We start from the raw sequence: 22589 nt of genomic DNA on the forward strand, positions 1-22589 counted from the left end.
TGTCTTGCAAGAAACTGATAGCAGCTAGTGAGAACTTCTTGCATAGTGTGCAAAGTTTTGCTGCTTTCCTGAGCTCTGCAACTTGGACTTTCGGGCATCGGTACAGGGCTTAGCACAATCCCAATGACTTGTGGATATCTGATGCCTTGATTCAGCCAAGCTGACATCAAAAAAAACAACAGCCCCCAAACAATCAGGGAACACAGTATAACAAAGCTCTTTGTATATGTCCTCATGATTGTTCTGGCCATTTTTCCTAAAGGAAAGAAAAATGAAACTTTTGTCCTACTGGAAGAGACTAAGGCTTGTAGCACACTGCTACAACATTTTTGAGCGTATGTTCACATGTTATCTTTCAGAGGGTATTCAAAGGTTGAGAAGAATCAGCTGTGTAATCTCACTAGAATCACTGGCTCTGTTATCTTGGTGTAGTCCTCTCCTCCCCCCCCCCATCACCAGCAAATCTTCCTCGTCTTGGACAAAATTCCCACAGGCAAACTAATGGTTTAATTGCTCACAGGATGTTTTAGCAAGTGATGCTACTTCTTATTAATTTAGTATGTTTTTAGACCACCTTTTGGGATCAAAATCGCCCGAAGGAGGTTTCTAACATATAATTATGCTGATTCCAAATGTGTTGCTTGTAGGGATGTTGCAGAACTCCATCGGAAACAGAAAAGAGCACGATCAATCACCGCATCGTGCATGTTTATCATAGGTCAGGAACAGAAAACATGAAAATGAATGTGAGTGGCATTGGCTATGGTTTTTTTAGTCTGCAAATTGGTTGGCACCTGCCTCTCTTGAGAGGCAATGGAGGAGTGTACCTGTCTGTTTCAAAAATAATTATGATGGGTTTTTGCTGTTTCTCTTCCATCAAAATGCATTGAAATGAATCACATAATTAATTAAATAAATTTCAACCCTAGCAATAGCAGGATGAACAATGTAGGTTTTAGCAGAAGTTGAACTGCAGTGGAATGGAAACAGAGATTTTGACAACAAATACAGGACAGGATGGAAATCACTGCCTCCTTACATCCCTAGTTACTTGCAATCACTTGTGTGAGGTTTTATTTACTTACAGACATGGGGGGATTCTAACTGGGAATACAGTGCATAGGGAGGTGAACTTCAATCTTTCCCCCACTGTGATCGCAGTGGAAATTCTCTCTGCTGCAGTTAGGTTTAGGGTGAAAATAGGACCCCTCCCTTTCCTCCAAGCCTAATTGCAGTATTTCCATTGCAAAAATGGCAAGGGAAAGGGTTAAACCTTCTCTCTCTATACAATGTTTTCCTAATTAACACCCCCTTCAATGCCTGTAATTAAATAAATAAATAAAGACAGGCAGGCAGGCAGACACACTCAGTTAGTGTCACCTGTCATTAGGTCCTCATCAGTGTTATATTTCTAGAAAAAGAGGTGCCAGAACTCACCCTTGTTCTCTTATAGTTCCAGCTGAAAAAAATCTCTGGTCCTCATTCTACCTAGAGTAAACTTCTACAATATCATGCAGCAACTAGCACCCAGACCAAGCAACCCATAGGTTCCCACCAATTTGTTAATTCTTGTAAACATTTCAAGCTGGGGAACTCATGGCATAGCGTTTCGTTTCTTTTTAATGGCATCTGCATTATCTGAGCCCATCTCTGGAAGATTTAATGCGAGTTGGTAACTCAGTGGTCCCCAAGCACCTCTTTTATTTGGGATGAAAGAATAAGCATCCCACCTGCCTTCTTCCATCCAGACTCCGATGCACTCCTGCAGGCATGATGTTCTAGTCTGCGCATCTGGCATTAAGAGCTGAATATTAGGCTTAGTGATGTTAATGCTTTAATGACAGGAGATGAAAGACCTGATTCCAATAACTTTCCATGCTCCAGTTCCCACTGCTTTATGAGGTGCCGTGCACTTTGGTACCTCTGAGAGAGAATGCGCTTCCATGTCTTACTTCAACATCTTTATTGCTTTTGTTCCACAGATAGGAGTCATTAAACTACAGTAACTTAAGACAAGGAAGAGGGGGAAGGGATTTTGCTGAGGCAACATAGGTATGTAGGCTTTCTGGCAGGAAGACATTAGGGGGAAGGCCATAGCTCAGTGGCAGAGCAGCTGCTTTACATGCAGAAGGTCCCAGGTTCAATTCCCGCATCTCCAGGTAGAGCTGGAAGAGAACACTGCTTGAAACCCTGGAGAGTGATGGTCAATCAGTGCAGATGATATTGCACTAGACCAGGGGTCTGCAGCTTTTAAGACAAAAAGAGCCACTTGGACCCGTCTCCGAAGAAAAAACAACCGGGAGCCGCAAAACCATTGCGACATTAGAAACAAATATATCATCGTCATTATAAAAATAACTTTTTTGTCACTTTTTTATTATTTCTTTGTTTGACCCCTCAGAATTACTCCTCCTCATAGAAATAAACGTTAAATTAACAAGTTACCTTTTTGTGTGTGTGTGTTCTTCACTCCCCTTCAAAACAGTGACCAGCGTACATGCCCCTTACAATGTAGCGGGCGGGAAGGTGACGTCGGGACGGTGCGTGACTAACGCACGCACCGCCCCCATGCAACGTCACAGCCAGTACAGTGCCCGCCACAGTGGGGAGTGTTGGGGAGCACAATGCGCCTCCTCCCCTCGCTATTATCCGCCCCGGAGCTGCGGCAAAGGTGTAAAAGAGCTACATGCGGCTCCGGAGACGCGGGTTGCTGACCCCTGCACTAGACAGATCAATGGAATGACTCTATATAAGGCAGCTTCTTATGTACAGTCATACCTCGGAAGTCGAACGGAATCCATTCCGGAAGTCCGTTCGACTTCCAAAACATTTGGAAACCAAGGCGCGGCTTCCGATTGGCTGCAGGAAGCTCCTGCAGCCAACTGGAAGCTGCATTGGACATTTGGGTTCCAAAGAATGTTCACAAACACTCACTTCAGGGTTTGCGGCGTTCGGGAGCCAAAACATTTGAATTGCAAGGTGTTTGGGATCCAAGGTACGACTGTACATAGAAAAAAGAGGGGAGCTGTTCTAAATTGTCCCACTTAGAGAGATATCCATTGTCTCTCCACTATCTTATTGAGTGTGAGGGGAGGGACTGTATAGCTTTCCTCTTTTGCTTCATTCTAGTCTGTCAGAGTTTCTAATTTATACTTCTTTCATTTTGAGTATATGTTGAACACATTACCGTTCTATAGGGCCCCACAGTCACCATCACACACACACACACACACACACACATACACACTTTGCATATACAGGTTTTCCCATTCACTTCATAGGAGACTTAAGCTCCAGATGTATACACAGAAGTGTCTCCTTCATGGCAGTGAATTGGGAAGTGCTTTAGGTGTGAAGAGCTTCTTGTGCACCCTCTATTTTATTCTGTGAACTGCCCTGAGATCTTATGATGAAGGGCAGTATATAAATCTTAATCTTAATCTTAATCTTAATCTTCATAATAATTACTTTGCCATGCCAAATGTTCTTAAAGCCAATGAATGGCATTGGGGCAGGTATGACGACTTTGGCTGCTATTCAACTGTTTTACGCAGAGGAGACTGACTAAAATGAATGAACATGACTAAGGGAGGTCCATTCATTTCAATAGGTCAATGGTAAAATTTAGTTGACTACCACCCAAGGGGACCAACTTCACCAAGAACTGCTGGCTACTATGGCCTCATGTAAGAATTCATATAAGGAAATGGATAATGGGGATGGGGAACCTGTAGCTGTCCAGATATTGTTGGACTACAACTCCCAGGTATCCTTGGCCATTGGTCATGCTGCCTAGGGCTGATGGGAGTTGGAGTCTGACAACATCTGGAAGGCCACAGATATTCCTCAACCTGATCATAGCATCTGGTGTGCAACACTCATTTATATAGAGTTAAATCTCTGCTATCTTCCAGCCCTGCTGCACCCCTGCTAGACAGAGCCCACATTACCTTTTCCCTGTTAAGAAGGGAATGCAGTTATCCTTTTTGCAGCAGCTCTGCCTGTGGCATGTGTATTGTGCTACCTTGCAGCCCACCGTGCCCTCCCAGGGAAGGAAATGGGGCTTTAATGAGACTCAGCTGTGCTCAGATCACGGACTCCTTGAATTAGTTCTGCTTTAGCATCAAAGGCACGATAAACAGGAGGCCAGGCGCTGCAGGCCGTTATCACTACAGTACCTAGAATCTCACCCGGGGCTTACATAGTCTGTCCCCTTTGAAGGAAAATTCAATGTAACTTCCCATAATCTCAGAGCTCTTTGGTATTGTCAGCGAGACATATCTCAAGGGTGGTAAATGTTCCTTTCTATACTCTGGCAGGCTAATGCCTTTATGACTCCCATACTTAAGGCAATAGAAGGAGTCTAAAAGAGAATATAACCTCGGATATTAGTAGGTCCTCTCCAACTCAAGGTTATGGCTACAACTAGTGGCCAAGGATGGTGAACAGCTGACCCCTAAGAGTGATGGAAGAGTATGGCGGGGCGAGGCTTTGCAAGCAAACTAATTAACCACTAGTGAGGCACATGTTTAGGGTTGTATCCTGTACTTACACAACAAGACTTTCCCTTCTTCTCCTCCCACTCAAAATCAGCCCAGAATGTTCCCCAGCCCTCTGGAGCAAATTTTGAAGGTGTATAAGAAAAAGAGAAGAAGGCAAAATTCAGCCACACACATGGAAGTTTGTTGTTTGAATGTGACCACAGCACTGAATACAAACCTTAGTTATATCACCAGTGCTTTTTTTCTGGGCGGGTGCAGGTGTACGCATACCCCTAAACACTTTGTGGATCTAACTTTGGCCTCATCGAGGGGCAGTATTTCAATATGAGTAGGAAAATCAGAGTACCCCTAAACATTTTTTTTAGAAAAAGCACTCTATATCACTGCCTAGTGCCTACTCTTTATATAGTGCACTAGCGCAACACCTAATCATATAGAAATCAAAGTAGCAATTGGGTAAAAGTAAAACTGAATTTCGAAGGGTATCTGCATTTTAGTTTGAATGTTGGTTCAAGAAATGAGAATTGTTGAAATATGAACGAAATCAAATTCCTCCTCCATCCCTACTTTAAAATGCAGGAATCTCAACTAAAGCATCCAAGACAGATGGCTATCCAACCTCTACTTAAAAACATCCAATGAAGGGAGTCCATTCCACTGTCAAACAGCTCTTACTGTCAGAAAGTTCTTCCTGATGTTTAGTCGGAATCTCCTTTCTTGTAACTTGAAGCCATTGGTTCAGCTCCTACCCTCCAGAGCAGGAGAAAACAAGTTTGCTCCATCTTCCATATGACAGTCCTTGAGATATTTGAAGACAGCTACCATATCTCCTCTCAGTCTCCTCTTATCCAGGCTAAACATACCTCTGTTTTTAATATTAATTTTTTACTATCCTCGGTTTTTATATTTTTGAGGGAGGAGTTTCTCTCTCTCTCTCTCTCTCTCTCTCTCTCTCTCTCTCTCTCTCTCGTGATTTACTTTTAATACAGCATTTTGATTTACAGAAAACTTCACAGGGGCTACTTTCTTAAGGGAACAATAGCTTTCCTTAGGGGACAGGAGCCTTGGCAGGATATTCTATTCCAGCATTTTCAAGAATTATTAGTTGGCTGGAATTCCTGTCCATAATTTAAATAACACATTCTGTATTTTTGAAAGGCCACCATGACTTCTCCCTTGAAATAATAAAATAGCCAGAGGGTGAAACCCCCTCTTTCCCTTTCTTTCTTTCTTTAATTCATTCATTCTCCCAACTTCAGAATGATAAATATTTTTTCTCTCTCTTTTTGGTCTGTCAGCCACATGGTGCAGTTTAGGGAATAGCCGCCTCCTCCTCCTCCTCACAGCCACAATTCTCCCAGCCTGGTCTGTGCATCTAAATAGGGTCGAGCCAAAATCAACAGCACATTTCATGAAAAACACAATTCTTGTTTCAGTAATTGTGTGGGTAGGAGTCCTGCAGAAAGGGGGGGGGGATATCCACCCATTCACAATTAGGGCACAAAGCTTTGCTCTCACTCGGATTTGGCTTCATTATATTATTGTGCCGACTGGCTTTTGTAACCATGTGACATCATCATATTGAGTACTTGGTCCCTACCACTTCGGGATTGCCTTGGGGAGGTGTCCCTGAGTATTATTTTTTAAATGGTACTCAGCGTGCAAATCAGGGAAAGAAGCCATTGCAAAGAGGTGGCAAGAAATGGTAAGAAAAGGCCAAAACTTTTCCCTTTCACCTTGGCCATATTCATAGGTAAAAATTTCATGCAGTCTGCTGCTTTTGTATTTAAGGATTCTTTTGGGACATGGCAAATATTTTACATTGTCTGCTAGATTTCCATTACTGGCCTGTCTCATTAAAAGGCTGGCAAGTGGCAGGGACAGAGAAGAGGGAGAGTTCATTCAGATATACATGGAGCAGTGTGTGTGTCACGCATGGCCATCTGCAGGACTTTTCCAGTGTGGGAGGGGGCAAAGTAAATACTGCAAATAAATGAATAAATCAACAAACAAACGTAAGTGAAATGTTGGAGTAGGTAAGTATCTCACTAAACAAGGGAGAAACAAATGCATTTCCCCTCATATCTCAGCTTCGACAAATGCTGTAAACTCTTTCCTTTTTAAAAATGAAAGCTGGGAATATGTGCATTATGGTTCATCCAGGGATGAGCTGCTGCCCCCCTTGCCCTTTGTAGGTATCAGTGCTACTGCATCAGCAACCATCTCCACCACCATAGCTAAAGGATGCACTAAAAGAAGCACTGGGGGCAAGAGATATCTTGAAGACCTTTTGTCTGCCTCGGGGACAAGATAATGTTATAAAAGACATGCAGTGGTTCTTCTGCTTCAGAAACACACAAGTAAGTAACAGCCTTATTTATTTTCTGTAACTCAAGTCAGGTATGAAGGTTGAAATCCACACCAACATTAGTTACTGGCTTCTATTTCCTTCTTTGCTTCCAAAGACTACTTTAAAAGTCCTTCAGTGAGCAGGGTTCATTTTAGATAACCTTTAGAGGTTCCAATTCCAAGGACCAGCTTTATGATAAGTCTTTCTACTGCCGCTTCTGCGAAGGTCTGTGAGGTATTTACTGGTGGTCCTTGGAAAGCTGTGAGATCACATGGTGTTGGCTTTGTTCCCTGTTTCCAGCTGCTTAATTGCATTAAAAGCAGCTAAAAATATAGTACATTCTTTCCTAACATTGCTTTTCTGTGTAAGCAATTGCTGAGAGTCACCGCAAACATATTGCAAGTTGGATGGGAGGAGGTCCATGCTATTGTGAATAGAGTGTCCCACACCACCTAGAAAAGCGTAAGAAGAATTCAAGATGACTTTCACTATTATTTATGGTCTGTCCTCTAAACATTCTCAAGGATATCTTTCTCAATTCACTCATATTACCATTGTAATTAACAAGTAGCAAAATATCCTTAGTTCCTCAGTGGTGTCTCAGATTGCATTCTGTGGATGGGGAAATGTGATACTTGGCTCCAGAAATTGTCACAGGCCCTTGTCAGTGGCTGCCCATCACACTGGTGTGTGCATCTGTGGAAGTGACCATTGTTTCTTCCTTATTGTTGGAGGAGTCAGTTTTCTCAGGTGTGGATTGTGATGTGGAATCCTAACGACTATGGGTAGGATCCAAGTCTACCCCTCTTTTTCCACTGAGCTCCCCATGTTAGCTTTCCCCCAACTCCAACCCACCTTCTTTGCCTGCAGGTTTTTGTATCCCCATGAAATGTGGAGGGTTGCATATGGTGGTTGAGATGCAGGCCCTTGCCCTGCCTTAGTGAGTGCCTCCTCATTTATTTTTTCCTGCTCTACTCTGATACAATGACTGAACCATGCTTCATGTTCCATCTTTGAGACAGGAATATCAGGATGAGTACTTACAGCAGGCCTTCTCAGTTGCGGCACCGTAGAAATGCTTTTCTTCAGATAGCCTTCTGAAGATAACACGTTCTATTTTTTAAAGATTACTATCCAGGGCTCTTACTCACTTTGCTGTAGCTTTTCTGTTACTACTAGTAGTAATAGTAGTCAGTAGTAGTCAATTACCGTACTAGTAGTAGTAACCCATCCACCCTGACTAGAGTGGTGGGCAGACAATTCAAAATACGACACAGCAATATCACACAAAATCAATGAATATAATTTTTTTAACAAACCACAGCCAGGTGTCAATTTTTAAAATCCATCGTCTTCATAGGCTTGATAGAAGATAAATGTCTTAACTTGACTTTAAAAAACAAAGGGAGTTAGAGATCCTGGGTGCCATAAGAGATGCTGTTCAACTTTATTTTAATATAATTTGTCCCTTTTTTAAAAATGCAATTGTCTTTTTTTAAACTCTGCATTGCCTTGAGCACTTTCTGGAACAAGTAACTAACAACCATTTAAAATGAATGCAATCATGGACAGAGTCACTGACAGTCCCAATTATACACCCAAATGCCTGCAGTTCCATGATGTGCTATTTTGAGGCAAACTTTTGCATCTGGCTTTGACATGTGTGTTGCATGTGTCACAGCCTGACGCACAGCTACATAGTGCAATGTGACTCCTTTATTCTGAAACACCACAATATCTATTGTCAGCTTTAGAATTGTTGAATTGGCCACTGTTTCTGATTGTTTCAGAAATACATTGATAAGCCTGTATTGCTTAGAATTATTTACAAAACATGCCACTTTCTGGTTCACAGCTGAGTAAGTAAACTGCACCCACTGAAAGATTTAAGAAAAAGAGAGATACTAAACCTCACTGTGCTAGCTCTTGATCAATGGGCTGTGCCCAGGGCTGGCCCAACACTTTTTGGCACCTGAGGTAAGCTGTGCCACCAGCACTCTCCAGATCCAAGCCCACGCCCTGGCATGGTGGGAGGAGACCAGCAGCACTGCAGCCATTCTGTGAGTATGCCCCCTTTTCTCTGAGAGTCTTGGCGGAAAGGGGGTGTTCCATGAGGCATTGCTACTGCTCTCACTGGCTTTGGTTTTTGGCTGCATCTTTTGTTTACTTGAAGCCAAGTCTGGATCAGGATCTCCCTGTGGCCTTTTGTTACCTGAGGCAGGTTACTTCATACTGCCGCATTGGTGTGCCGGCCATGCTAGGGCAGCAAGCTAGCTGCAGGGCAGACATGACCACATGACATGCCTTTTTAGCCGCCTGAGGCAGCTGCCTCATTCTGCCTCATGGTAGGGCCAGTCCTGGCTTTACCTGCTGAAAATCACCCTACTGCTATTTGCCCCTGTAGCTGATTTTTGTGCAGCAATTTATTCAACCAGCAGCTTTGGGGGAGGCTGAATTCCAGCATCAGAATGGTGCAAGTCCTCTTGCACAATAGTCTCAGCACGAATTCACACACACACATACCCCTTGTGTGAGCGTAAAAAGAGGAGGAGCATCCCAATCACTAGATTCAAAGATGTGGCTAACATAATATTAGAGATGCTAGAACAGAGGTTCCCCAACTGTGATCTACAGACCATCCGTGGTCTGTGAGCTTCATATAGGTGGTCTGCAGCATGTCTGTGAAGAATAGGAAGAGCAGCAGCAAGGGGTGCAGTGGGTGCTCTGTCATTCTTAGAACCTGGTACTCCTCTCAGAAGGTGAGCAGGACAGACTGGAAGTGACAGGGGAAGGAGGCACTTGAAATCAGGGGAGAGGCTTAGCAGCAAAGTTAATGGGAGGATAGAATAAGAAGCTTAATTCATGGATATACATTTCTATGGAATTCTATGGAATTCAAATTGTAATGCAATAGAATAGAATATATATCATGTCACATCTAGCAAAGCATGTTGCAATATCATTAAGTGCTCCACCAGGACCCTCAGCAAATTTCAAGTTGTCCATAGGAGAGAAAGGTTGGGAACCACTATAGTGGGAGACATTTTGTCCCTTTGTGTACATCTCTTGATTTCTTGCTCTCTGCTTGATGGGTCACAATCGAAGAAGTAAACTGGCTCCTTTAGAAAACATTGTATTTGTTATCAAGGTGTCATCTCTGATGCTTGATCGATGGCAACTTATTAACATATGTTGATATCTTAACTAGTTAATGCTTCAGTCAGCAAATGATGCACATGCATGTGAACCAAACCTTGAAGCTGCAACCACCAAGTGATGGACATGCATGTTTTAAGCCCATAACATTACACTCTCCACCCATGTGATCTAACATTTAGAAAGGGCAATCGGTTGAGAGCTGCACAGAATAGGAAAGTGCAGCACAATTCCTGTCCAGAGGGCTTGTGATCTGCTAGGGGCCTCAAGAGTTCACATTGCTTGCATTATACCATAGATCCAGTTCTAGGCACTGAGCAGCCTTCCCCACATGATACTCCACAACAACTCTCATCAGCTTCAGGCCGCATGGTGAAGATGATAGGATTTATAGCCCGAAATAACTGGAGGACACCAGATGGGCAAAGACTGCATTAGAACATATAACAGATTCAGAAAATGTTCTAACCACCCACCCCATCACACCAGCATAAAGATAATGCATAAAAGGGAGTTGTGATGAATTGTGGTTGTTTTGTAAAATGGCCTTCCCACCGCTGAGAAATAAATCCATATTTTTGTATAAATGCATGCTTGTTGCAGCGAATGCAAAACAGTAAGAAGACCCTGGCGGCCTGGATTGTGCTGCCTGTGGGGATCGCAGCAGGATTCTCAGTTCTAGACAGCTATTAAATGTCAAAATGTTTTCTTGATTTTAACAACTCTGAACATCATCCTATGCTGCATTCTTTTGGAATGAATAAATAGAGCATTAAAACCAGACAATTTTCTGTGGTTAGTCTATAACCCATCTGTCCTTTCCCCATTTCAGCTTTGTTGCTAATGTGTATGGCTCTCAGCTGCTGCTGCTGCTGCTGCTGCTGCTGCTGCTGCGGAATACGATGGAAGATTCCATATAGTTAACAGGCCTTGTCTACTGAGATTTTTCTTGAGGAACTATTTTGAGGTAATTCTGTGAGAGGATGAATGCTCTTCAGAGACTGAGTTCAGGTTAATCAAGGATAAAGCAACAGGCTACATTTTCCCCTCATGTTTGAGGTTTTATTTTCTAAAACCAGTTTGAATTGTCCTCTCTCATTCCCTATCATTAAAATAAAAAAGGAAGAAAGGATAGGATTCAACTACAGTATGCCCTACTCAGAGTAGATCAGAGTAGATAGTAGGTCTATTAAATTCAATGGGCCTATTCTGAGTAGGACTAGCATTGACTATCATCCCAAATTTGCTGCACAAAGCCTTCTTCACACATTCTCTAAAGGGGTTATGTATGGGGGGTGAGCTTGCTCACTCCATCATCATTCTCACATCTTCACATCAGTTTCTGATTTTTTAAAAGAAGTCCTTTTGAAAATTAATTAGCATTTCAGTGTGATTCTTCTACTATGCACAGTTTTGCAAAGCAGGATGCCCTCATATAATGTGTCTTATGCTATTTTCACTGATATGGGCATTTATATGGGCACTTCAGCTTAGTACATTATACATTACATGACAAGTGAAGAGAATTGCAAAATTCAGAGACGTGCAAATTTCAAAGGTTGGTTGTGTTTTATCTTTCTTTTGGGAGAGTTCTGCACAATTAGGCAGGCTCACCTTTAAATCTGGACTAAATCAGATTTAGCTGGTATACTTGTTGGAAATCTGTGGTCATTCATCATGTACTTCCGTCCTGTTGATTTCAACAGGAATGCCACTGCATTTTGCAGAATTGCAAGCTAGTTGGCTTCCTTTTCCCCATTAGCATCTCTGATGCCTCCAGACTGTCACTATTTTCAGGTGAGACTCGGTCACATCCAAGCGAATTCAGGCTGCACAATTAAAGCAGACGATTATTTAGCCAGCAAGATGACATCACAGCATCACATAGAAGGCCTTCTCAGTAGTGGCACCCTCCCTGTGGAAAGCCCTCCTTTCAAATGTCAAGGTTGTTAAGAACTACATAATTTTTAGAAGACATCTGAAGGCAGCCCTGTATCAGGAAGTTTTAATGTTTGATGCTTTATTGTGTTTTAAATATTCTGTAGGCCTCCCAGAATGGCTGGGGAAACCCACTCAAATGGGAGGGGTATAAATAATAAAATTATTAGTATTATTATTAGTCAGCCTTATTTAGCCATGTAGTAACATTACAGAGAGCGAAGAAATCCTTGCACTGACCACACTATGAAAGGAAGAGAGAAGATTGAACACATCAACTTAGTTGCCTTGGCAACATGACCCCCGCTCCACAGAGTCAGGGTGATGCAAGTACTTCCTTTGCCTTAAGCATGTGACCACATGGTCAAATCTGGTTTTCTTTGTGATGCTGTGATGTCATAATTCTTTTTCTTCTTGCTGCAAACATTGGATGATGTCCAACACTGGTAATACTCAGAGGAGATCCATTGAAATCAGTAGTGGACTTGAGTAATAAGCCAATTAATTTGAATGAGGCCCATCTGCACTATACAATGGTAACTCGGGATGCGACCGGGATCCGTTCCGGAGCCCCGTTCACATCCTGAAGTGAACGTAACCCATATCCGCGCGTCTGTGCGTGCGCGGGTCACGCTTCTGCCCTTCTGCGCTTCTGAGCATGTGCGTGACGTCATTTTGATGGTCTGCGCATGCGCGCACGCGAAACCCGGAAGTAACGTGCTCCATTACTTCTGGGTCGCCGCGGAGCGCAACCCGAAAATGCTTAACCCGAAGCGTATTCATCCCAAGGTATGACTGTACATTTAAATCAGTATCATACCACTACAAGTAGTCATGCCCACCCCCCAAATCCTGCGATTCCTCCTCCTAAGGAGGAGACTCCTGTTCTCCTCACAATCAGTCCCTCTTCCCAGGGAACTCTTGAAATAAGCAACATTTCCCAGAATGCCTTGGGGGGAAGCCATGACTGTTTGGCATGATACTGCTTTTAATTTACAGTGCAGATTGGCCCTGACTCTACTCTGCATATAATTAGCTGGATATCACCCACTGATTGTTATATTCCTGCATGCCCCCTGTAAAAATCATCCCAAATGAGGGGATTTCTTAGGTGCTTCAAAAATGATTGCAAAAATCAGCCCCCTGTTTTGAATCAGATTTAGTAATTTAATGACTACTGAACTATTGACTGCTTGTGATATTTTATATTTAAAAGTTCCAAAATCAAAACCAGTGAGGTGTGCCAATCATTCTAAAATATTCCAGGTTTGAATTATAATTTAAAATGATCTCATTCAGAATGTGAATCCAAAGTTTGCTTGACAGTTTCTCATTCACAAAACTTATTAGTGAACCAAAGGTGCGTTTTTGGCTAAACTCCTCAAAAAATATAACCAGCAGAGTCAAGCGATCAAGGATTCTAGGCTGAATCTTGATCTTTCATGGATTTAAAACACACACACAATGTGAGCAATCTCCTAAGGTTGAGGTGCCTTGGGATGTCATCAGATATACATTCATAGCAGACACAATCCTTTGACATATTAGCATTTTTGGAAAAGAATTCAATATGGATATGAAGCACAATCAGGAGAGATGTAGCGACTTTTACGGTAAACAAAGCTTTGCATAAGATCATGCTCTGAAATTACCCAGTACAGATGTCTGCCGTCTGTGCTTACCCTGGGGGTATCTCTGATGACAGTCTGCACTGGCAGGAGGGGAATGCGACAACACTCTGGGCTCAATGTGCTGTTTGTTTCCTGCTTCGTTCACCAAGGAGTCAATGTCACTTCCAATCCACTTGGAGAGCACCAGGCCTTGCTGGAAAGCAACACTTAGTCCTTCAGGCAAAGGCAGAGACTTTGACAGTTTTGATGGAGGCCTTATGAGAGCTGAGCCCAGCTAAGGAGAGGGAAATAAAACCTGCCTCTTCACAGGGAGGCTGCTACAGGTCAAGAGTGCAGCCAACAAAAGAGAAGCAGCATGTGATCCAGATAGTTGGTGTTTCCTATCTCTTACCATTCTCATTTCATAGAATCATAGAACTGAAGAGTTGCTATCTCTCTCACTGTAGTTTGTTGCATAATAATGTCAGCAGAACTTGATTTTTATTTTATTTTTTAGTGTAATGAAAAGTGGGGTGCCATCTCTTTTTGTGGGCACAGTTTGGCAGCTGCAAAACAGAGAAATCAACAGGTGGGACTTTTTTTCCTGAAAAAGCTCCACCTATGGATTTTGGTTGTTTCTTGCTATTATGCACTTGTTAAAAGCACATCACCCCTGCACATAAGTTGACATAAAGGCTGTTTAAATGGCCTGCCAAATGCTCAAACAGAGGTAGTAAGTTGTGAACTTAACAGCTTGGCTAAACATTCCTAAGACCTGATCAGTTTGCCAGTTTGACTTCTGAATTTCATAACTGCAGAGATTGACCCTGCTCCTCCACCATTCCGATTCTCTGTATTTCTTTCCCTGCATTTCCTCTTGTGCCTGAGAGTAAGTTTGAAAGCAAGGTAAGGAAACTGTCTGCGGACAAACGCCAGCTCCCTCGGCCAGTAAAGCGAGATGAGCACAACACCCAAGAGTTGTCCGTGACTGGACTTAATGGTCAGGAGCCCCTTTACCTTTACCTTTTTAAGGATAACTACTGAGCTACTTAACTATGCCCTTGAGATAGATCCCATGATGCCCTGGGAATCTTTCTGAACACACATTATAGGCATAACACCCTTAACAGTGTTACAGACTATAGCATCTGCATATAAGGGCAGTGATATTATACTGCAGCCTTCCCCAAGTCAGTGTCTTGGTCTACAACTCCCATCTGCCCCAGCTCTTGTGGCCAATGGTCAGGGATGGCGGGAGGTGTAGCCTCATACATCAGGAGAGTGGCAGGTTGGGAAGGCTGCCAGAATGTACTGTTGCAGGATTGGGAATTGGACAGGAAAGGTATAATAGAACTGGTAGGATTGCTAGAGATGACTTGTCTTTAATAGCCCTGGCAAATTTCTCTTTGGGAAATTTCAGGTAAATGGCCAGGCAATATTCTGCAAAGTGGAAGTCATTTAGAAAAATGGACCTGTCTTTCCACTGCAACCAACAACCCCACTTCTTCTGGAGATGATGTCATCAATTTGTCTGTGGGGGAAAAAAGAATTGCAGTCTGAGAGAGGCACTGGTGTTTTCTTGTTGTTGTTGTTTTTACTCTATAGGCTTGCAGTGTTTTGGGGTGTTGGCTGTTTCTCCAGAAATCTGTTTTCGTAGTAGTGGACTTGTTGGCTGTCTGTTGGAGTGCTCCAGCAGTGCACAACCTGTAAATTAACTCAAATGTTACTAAACGCCCTAAGCCTCATCTAGGGATGGGGGGAAAATTAGTTCAGTTTACATTACATACAGTTTAATGCAAACTGACTTAATTCTTACTTCCCAGACCAACAAATGAACTGAAACACAGATAACCTTTGAAATTTGCAAATCCAGATTTTATGATGAGGTTGTCCGGCTGAAAGTATGTGCAAAAATGCAGACATTTGTCAAAACAAGAAACAAAGCTACATTATATTAGGCAAAATTGCTTGCAAAAGTCTGCATAAAAGGCAAATTTATTTACAAAAATGCATATATTGGGAGAATTAATGTGAAATGCACATTCATTTTCATTCTGGCTTTTGAATGAAGAATTTATAAATCGATGAGGAAATGGGACAAACAACTTAAGGCTGGGGAAGATGAGAAACGGACAAATTCACCCATCCCTAGCTTCCCTGATGTACTTGCAAAGGAAACCAGAACTGAGGAAATGCTGTACCCCTTGGGGTAAGTGTAACAGCACCATTTTAAAGTGTTGCAGTATTGAAATAACTTTCCAAATAACCATTGATTTGTTATTATATTTAGAATCTGTTTAATTCTGTGCAACCAATAAATCTCAGTCACCAGCCTAAAATGGTTCTGAGCCCGAGAAAGGGAGGACACTCTGGCAATGAAGGTCTTCTTTGGTTGAGCACTTTTCATGGACCAGCTTAATTTCTGTAGCATTTTCCTTTCCCAAGTCTTCCTGGTTATTGTTTATTTTCTGTCAGCGATTGACTTTTGCCATCCATCTGGGATAAGAAGCAGATGTACTCTGTCCAACGCACACATGAAATGTGACTGATCCTGGGTTGTTTCAGGTCCAAACAGAAAACACTAATGTCCTTCAATGCCACTACAGGAAAATAACGTTCCAGTAACATGGAATTCTCTAGAGACCCAAAGCTTACCGATTACTGCATGATATCAGAGTTCCTCTGAGGCGGCACCATGTGACCTCTGACAAAACCAAATCAGGCTGCTGTTGTTATTGCTCCTATCAAATAGGAGTGCAACTCATGACCCACCAAGCTAAACACAGATCACCTATCAGGCCCACTAGAGACTTGAGGAACCTCCTCTTTGTGCTGCCTGCCTGGGGCTGTGTACACACTTCAGCCTTCGAAGCGCTGTGGCTTGGGGTTTTCTTAAAACACTTTTGTAGACATTGATTTGCAAGTGTCCATACCTGCACACTATGCAAATCAGTTGTTAAATCATTGCCATCTGTACACACAGAAGGTGTGTCCTCTGTGGCTAGCACACACTCTTCACTTTGCTCCCTCTCATTCAATGTCCATTGCACTTCTTTTTTAAAAAAATCCTGCAAATTTATTGATATACTGGAAGTCCAGTAGCACAGGCTGTACAGACTATTAGCTATATTGCACCCAGAGGCTTCCTTCCCTCGTACCATGCGGACAACTTCATGACTACATTTCTCCTTGCAGTGGGAGAGGCAAGGCACTCTGGGTTGTATCCAAGTAGCATCTACTCAGATTAGACCCACTGAAATGAATGGTCCTGAGTTAGCCATGTTTGTTAATTCTCGGAGTATGACCTACTTTTGATACAACCCTCTCTGTGTGTCCAAAGGCTTCCTTCCCTTGTACCACGCAGGCAACTTTATGACTCCCTATCTCTTTTATTTTGGCACTTCAAGTGTGTTCAGAGGCTGCCTCTTCCAGCACTAGACACAGGTAGTTACTGAAAGCTGATCGCTGAAGAATAGATGCTTTTGAATTATGGTTCTGGAGGAGACTCTTGAGAGTCCCATGGACTGCAAGCAGATCAAACCTATCCATTCTTAAGGAAATCAGCCCTGGGTGCTCACTGGAAGGACAGATCCTGAAGCTGAGGCTCCAATACTTTGGCCACCTCATGAGAAGAGAAGACTCCCTGGAAAAGACCCTGATGTTGGGAAAGATGGAGGGCACAAGGAGAAGGGGATGACAGAGGACGAGAAGGTTGGACAGTGTTCTCGAAGCTACCAGCATGAGTTTGACCAAACTGCGGAAGGCAGTGGAAGATAGGAGTGCCTGGCATGCTGTGGTCCATGGGGACATGACTAAACGACTAAACAACAGCAACATGTCTGTTTATTGCAAAGCACTCATGATATGGTATGCTCAGAGTCTCCCCGCCCTGGAATCAGGCATCAGGGAACATCACACAGTGTGGCTTATTGAATGAGGAGTGCAAAAAGGCATTTCAGACTTCCCATGTATCTGCTCCCTGTTATGCCAATTACTTCTGCTCACAAGTCATTGTGGTTTCTTACAAGGCAACTTACAGCTACATTTTGTTAAAAGGCAACACACAAAATAGACCTGCCTCAAATCTGTCATGCTGCCACCACTAGCAGTCAGATAATGGGTTTTCTGGTGTATACAAATTTATAGTGATTGAGTCCTTAAGATGATCAAAGCTTTGGGATTTTGATAAACTGGAGAGATTACTTAAATAGCAATACTAAATAATGCTGTTGTGGAAGCCAACACCTTTCCAATTATGTTCTAGTACAGTGGAGAAAGGGTTAATGGCTGCTTTTTCTACCTTTATTTTTAAAAGCATAAACACTTAATGGAGGCAGTTTCTGCCCCTCCTTTTAAAGAGTGAAACATTAGTGAAAACTCTGTGACTCTCCAAAATCGAAATGTCCAGCATATTGACAGACATGAGAAAAAATATTTTACAAAAACTGACTTGATTATCTCTGAGGTAATCTGGAAAATGGAGTAGCTGAGATGGTTCTCAGGTTAATCTGTGGTGGGGGGCGGGAGCTACACAAGTGCAACTCAGCAACATCATAAGAGCCTCCCCAGAGAAGGCAATCTCAGTTTCCACACAAGGCAAGAGGTGCTTCCGAATGTGTGAGATGGCTTAGAACCACTCTACCGAAATGCGCTTTCCAAACACCATATATCAACCATGTGGAGATGATAATGTGTGTACAATGACCAAAAAAAGGTTTCTGCTAAAGGCTGCAAATGCACTTTATGAATGGGCATGTACACAACCCAGGACTGGGGATAGGGGTGGGGACCACACTTAGATATCTTGTCAAGCACCTGGAAGACCATAACAGATAGCTGGCAAGCTTGTGATGGTCTAGCCTATGACACGAATGTCGTCTATTTCTAGCAGTGACTCAGGCTCTTCCTCTCCTCTTTTCCCCATTCAATTGCCATTCTTAAGAATATTTTCCCCCTCCCGCCATAAAGCACATACAGATGTTGTGTGTCTGCCACAATCAGTAGGCTCAGGTGAGTAATGGGGAATGGCAGTCCTTGGCATGTACTTGTTTGCCTTACTGCAATTTCCCCATAATTGCACTTCCTAGCTTTTCAGCATCTGTGAAAGATCAGTTTGTGACACAGCAAAATCGGCCTCACACTTCTCTCTCCCCCTCTGTATTTGGACGGGAGAGTGTCCTCCCTTTGGCTTATACAATTTAAATGCGGGTGCAGGAGGCAAGAAGGGGAGAGAAAGCTCATCTTTTATGCATAGGGCTTAAATCTGAATTTTAAAGTCTAGCAAGAACTCAGCCCTTGAAGCTCACATGGGTCTTAGGCAGCTTAATTGCTCCAGTCTAGAGATGAATGAGCACACAAAAGAATGTGCAAAGGGCATAAAGGGGAGGACGTCTTTCAAGGTCAAAGTGTGGGCTTCAGTGCAAAGAGATGCAAAAAATCATTCATACAGGTAAAATGTCCGTGGGGATTTCCCTTACAGGTAATGCTTAATCTTCAGTTTCTGGAATCTTTGCTTGAGATGCAACAAGCTGTAGGCTCTACAAGAACATTTGATGAAAATCAAGATAACAACAGTGCAGACATAGGCCAAAATCCATTGAATATGAGAAGATGTGAGAGGCACACAAAAACAGTATCCAGCAAAGCATGTTTCTGCCGAAATCTGGGCTGCAGTTGCCACCTGCTTATGGTTTTTATGGGCTGTTCTTATGTCGGGACCTCTGTCCATAATAATTAGGAAACCCATTGTGAACAGAGCTTGTCCCTAGTTCCTGTGAAGGCAGAATCGTGTATCTGATCATACTTTAATCAGTGGCTGTCTTGAATTACGAGCTTTTGTTGCCTACAGAACACACCTGCAGACCATCGTTGTGCTTTTTTAAAAAAAGAAGTGATAAAAGTAAGTTTCTTTGCAGAGATGGGAATGTCCAGCACTGGTATTCTGAAGACTGAAATAATTTGCAGTACATAAGAGGCTGGATATCAATTGCCAGATTTCCAATTCTGTATTTTAAATGTAAAATTGAACAATGTTAACTAATACACAATTTCTTTCTAAAAATATATTGATATCCCCCTTTCCTCCAAGGAATTAATGGAGGACTATATGGTTCTGCTCTCTTACACATACCCCACCCCCATTTTATCCTCACAACAACCCTGTGAGGTAGATTAGGCTTAAATATAGGGACTGGCCAAAGGTAACCCAATGGGCTTCATGGCTGAGTGGGGATTTGAACCTAGTTCTGCCCAGGCCTAGTGTAAACACCACACCAGGCTAGCTCTCCGTTACAGTGGTTGTACCTAGTTACTATAACCCATTTGATTAGAGTTGATGGGCGAAGCTACATGTTTTCCATTCTGCATCACTTTCACATATTTTTACCCAGAATTCCATTCCATTTCTACAATAATCTTATTTTTTAAAAAAATAAATAAATCAAAATATCTATTTTATTAGGTATGAAAATGTATATTTTCTCTCAAGACACTATTTAAAGGCATATGCTATTAAATTATCTAATGAGAGTGTAGTGTATAAAATTAATCAGCAGTAGTAGCAATCAGGGCCTTTTTCCAGTTGGAACTCACCAGAACTGAGTTCCTGCACCTCTCAGGTGGGCGCCATTGCAATGATAAGAGAACAAGAGAGGCATTCATCTTTTTTCTGGAAAAAATAGCACTGGTAGCAATAACATGTAAACTGCTTTTAATCCATTTTTTTTAAAATGGCGCTTACATGGAAAGCCATAAGCTTTTATTGAAAACACCTCAGATGCCTTTCTAGAATTAATTTTATGTAACAAAATTTATATACCGTTTGATTCTACTTGGAACCTCTATGCGGTTTACAAAAAACAAAAGAAACATTAAAATTGTCAACAAAGTTTACCTTTGTTATGAAGGATGTGCTTAGTGGGACGTGCAATCTAAGCATGTTTGTTTATATATTTTCGTCCCACACCTTGCATCAAATAAGTTATTCCAAGTGACTCCCATCCCATAGTAGATATAACAAATAATAAAACATCTACTGAAGGCTTATTTTGTCAGGATTCATCCAACCTGACATCTCCTTGGATGCAGAGCAAGGGGAACTGGGCCCTCTAGCAGATCTCCACGCTGCCAATGATCCTGAGGAACCATCAGATCATCAGATCATCCTTCCCTGGCTCTGGGGGTCCACATATCAGCTGCCTGGGATCATGGCTATCTCTCAGAGCCTCCCCCCACTCATCTCCCACAGGTCCACAAGAACAGTTGGTGTGTTGGGTTAACTGCACCTGAGATCCTTGGAAGGAGGAGAGAGTGCATGGAAACAGTGGCTCAGGTCAGGGCCTGACTGAGAGCCTGAAAAGGGTGTAGCTTCCAAATCCTATGTTACTTGAGCTGCTTCTCTCTCTCTCTGTCTCTGTCTGCCTCTCTTTTCTGAATCTCTTCCTATGAGGCATCCCAAATTCATGATATAAATAAACACATGCAGAACTATTGCATATATAAATACCCAAAGCATTTGCATATATAAAAACAATTTAACCCACCTCTCTCCCTACACACACACATACAGTTGGGTTCTCACAAATATGCTTTAACATTTCTGTCGCCAAATTAGCCAACTTCTTGCTGGTCACTTTAATCAGCCAGGAAGTACAGGCAGCAGGCAAACAAGTGGTGCTCTTGAACCCTCCAAAGAACCTGTCTACAGACTGCACTAGCTGAAAAGTACTCATATGAATCTAACAAGGTGGATCTATGATTTCACCCAAAACTGACCACAGGTCAACTCAGAATAAGTGTGATCAATTTTGTCTGCAAAGTGTCTACTCATTGCAGGCATTCTAGGTCTCTCCTACAACTCCTTCAGATGTAGAAGGTAAAAGGCCTCTCACTATTTGGAACAGCTCCCCTGGGCAGCATTTCACAGGTGCAATTGTGGTAAAAGAGTACAACTTCTTATCTGCCCCAGAGTAAAACCTTAATGTGTGCTCTAGTCTAGTTGGATCTAATCATCCATGCAATTTCATCACTTTCAGTTCCACAGAAAACTATGGATTTGACTAAGTTCAAATAAGTTCAAATAACCTAGACAACATCTTAAAAAGCAGAGACATCACCTTGCCAACAAATGTCCGTATAGTTAAAGCTATGGTTTTCCCAGTAATGATGTATGGAAGTGAGAGCTGGACCATAAAGAAGTCTGATCGCTGAAGAATTGATGCTTTTGAATTATGGTGCTGGAGGAGACTCTTGAGAGTCCCATGGACTGCAAGCAAATCATTCTTAAGGAAATCAGCCCTGAGTGCTCACTGGAAGGACAGATCCTGAAGCTGAGACTCCAATACCTTGGCCACCTCATGAGAAGAGAAGACTCCCTGGAAAAGACCCTGATGTTGGGACAAGGAGAAGGGGACGACAGAAGACGAGATGGTTGGATAGTGTTCTCAAAGCTACCAGCATGAGTTTGACCAAACTGTGGGAGGCAGTGGAAGACAGGAGTGCCTGGCGTGCTCTGGTCCATGGGGTCATGAAGAGTCGGACATGACTAAATGACTAAACAACAGCAACAAACAAGTTGGAGAAGCCTTCTTAGAAGCAATTATTTCATCACTCATTCAATTCTTCTATGCCAGAGGTTGGACAGGCTTCATAGAGAGTTGTGGGCTGCAGGAAATTCCACTAAATCCACGAGAAACCCTTCTGGACCCACTAGTTTCTGGATACAGATTTTCCTCATACTATCTCTGCAGAGATTTGGAATGCCAACAAGCCTCCAGCCTATCTGTCCCAAACTCTCCCATCAAGATGTCATATCTTCCTGTCTACTACAAACGCCAAACTTTAAGCATATGAGATAGCCACATTAGTCTGTAAAGCAGCAAACAGCCTTGTAGGAGAGGCTCATTGGAGATTAACCTCTTAGCTTTTAAGGTGCCATTAAATTCTTCCTTGTTCCACATACCCATTGAATATGGTTTGCTATCATGCAGGAGAGTCCTTGAAATGGCTTCTTAATGCACCATTTCCAGAAAGTGT

This window comes from Podarcis liolepis, assembly GCF_965112155.1.
Source record: "Podarcis liolepis genome assembly, chromosome: 1".
In the NCBI taxonomy this organism is placed as follows: domain Eukaryota; kingdom Metazoa; phylum Chordata; class Lepidosauria; order Squamata; family Lacertidae; genus Podarcis; species Podarcis liolepis.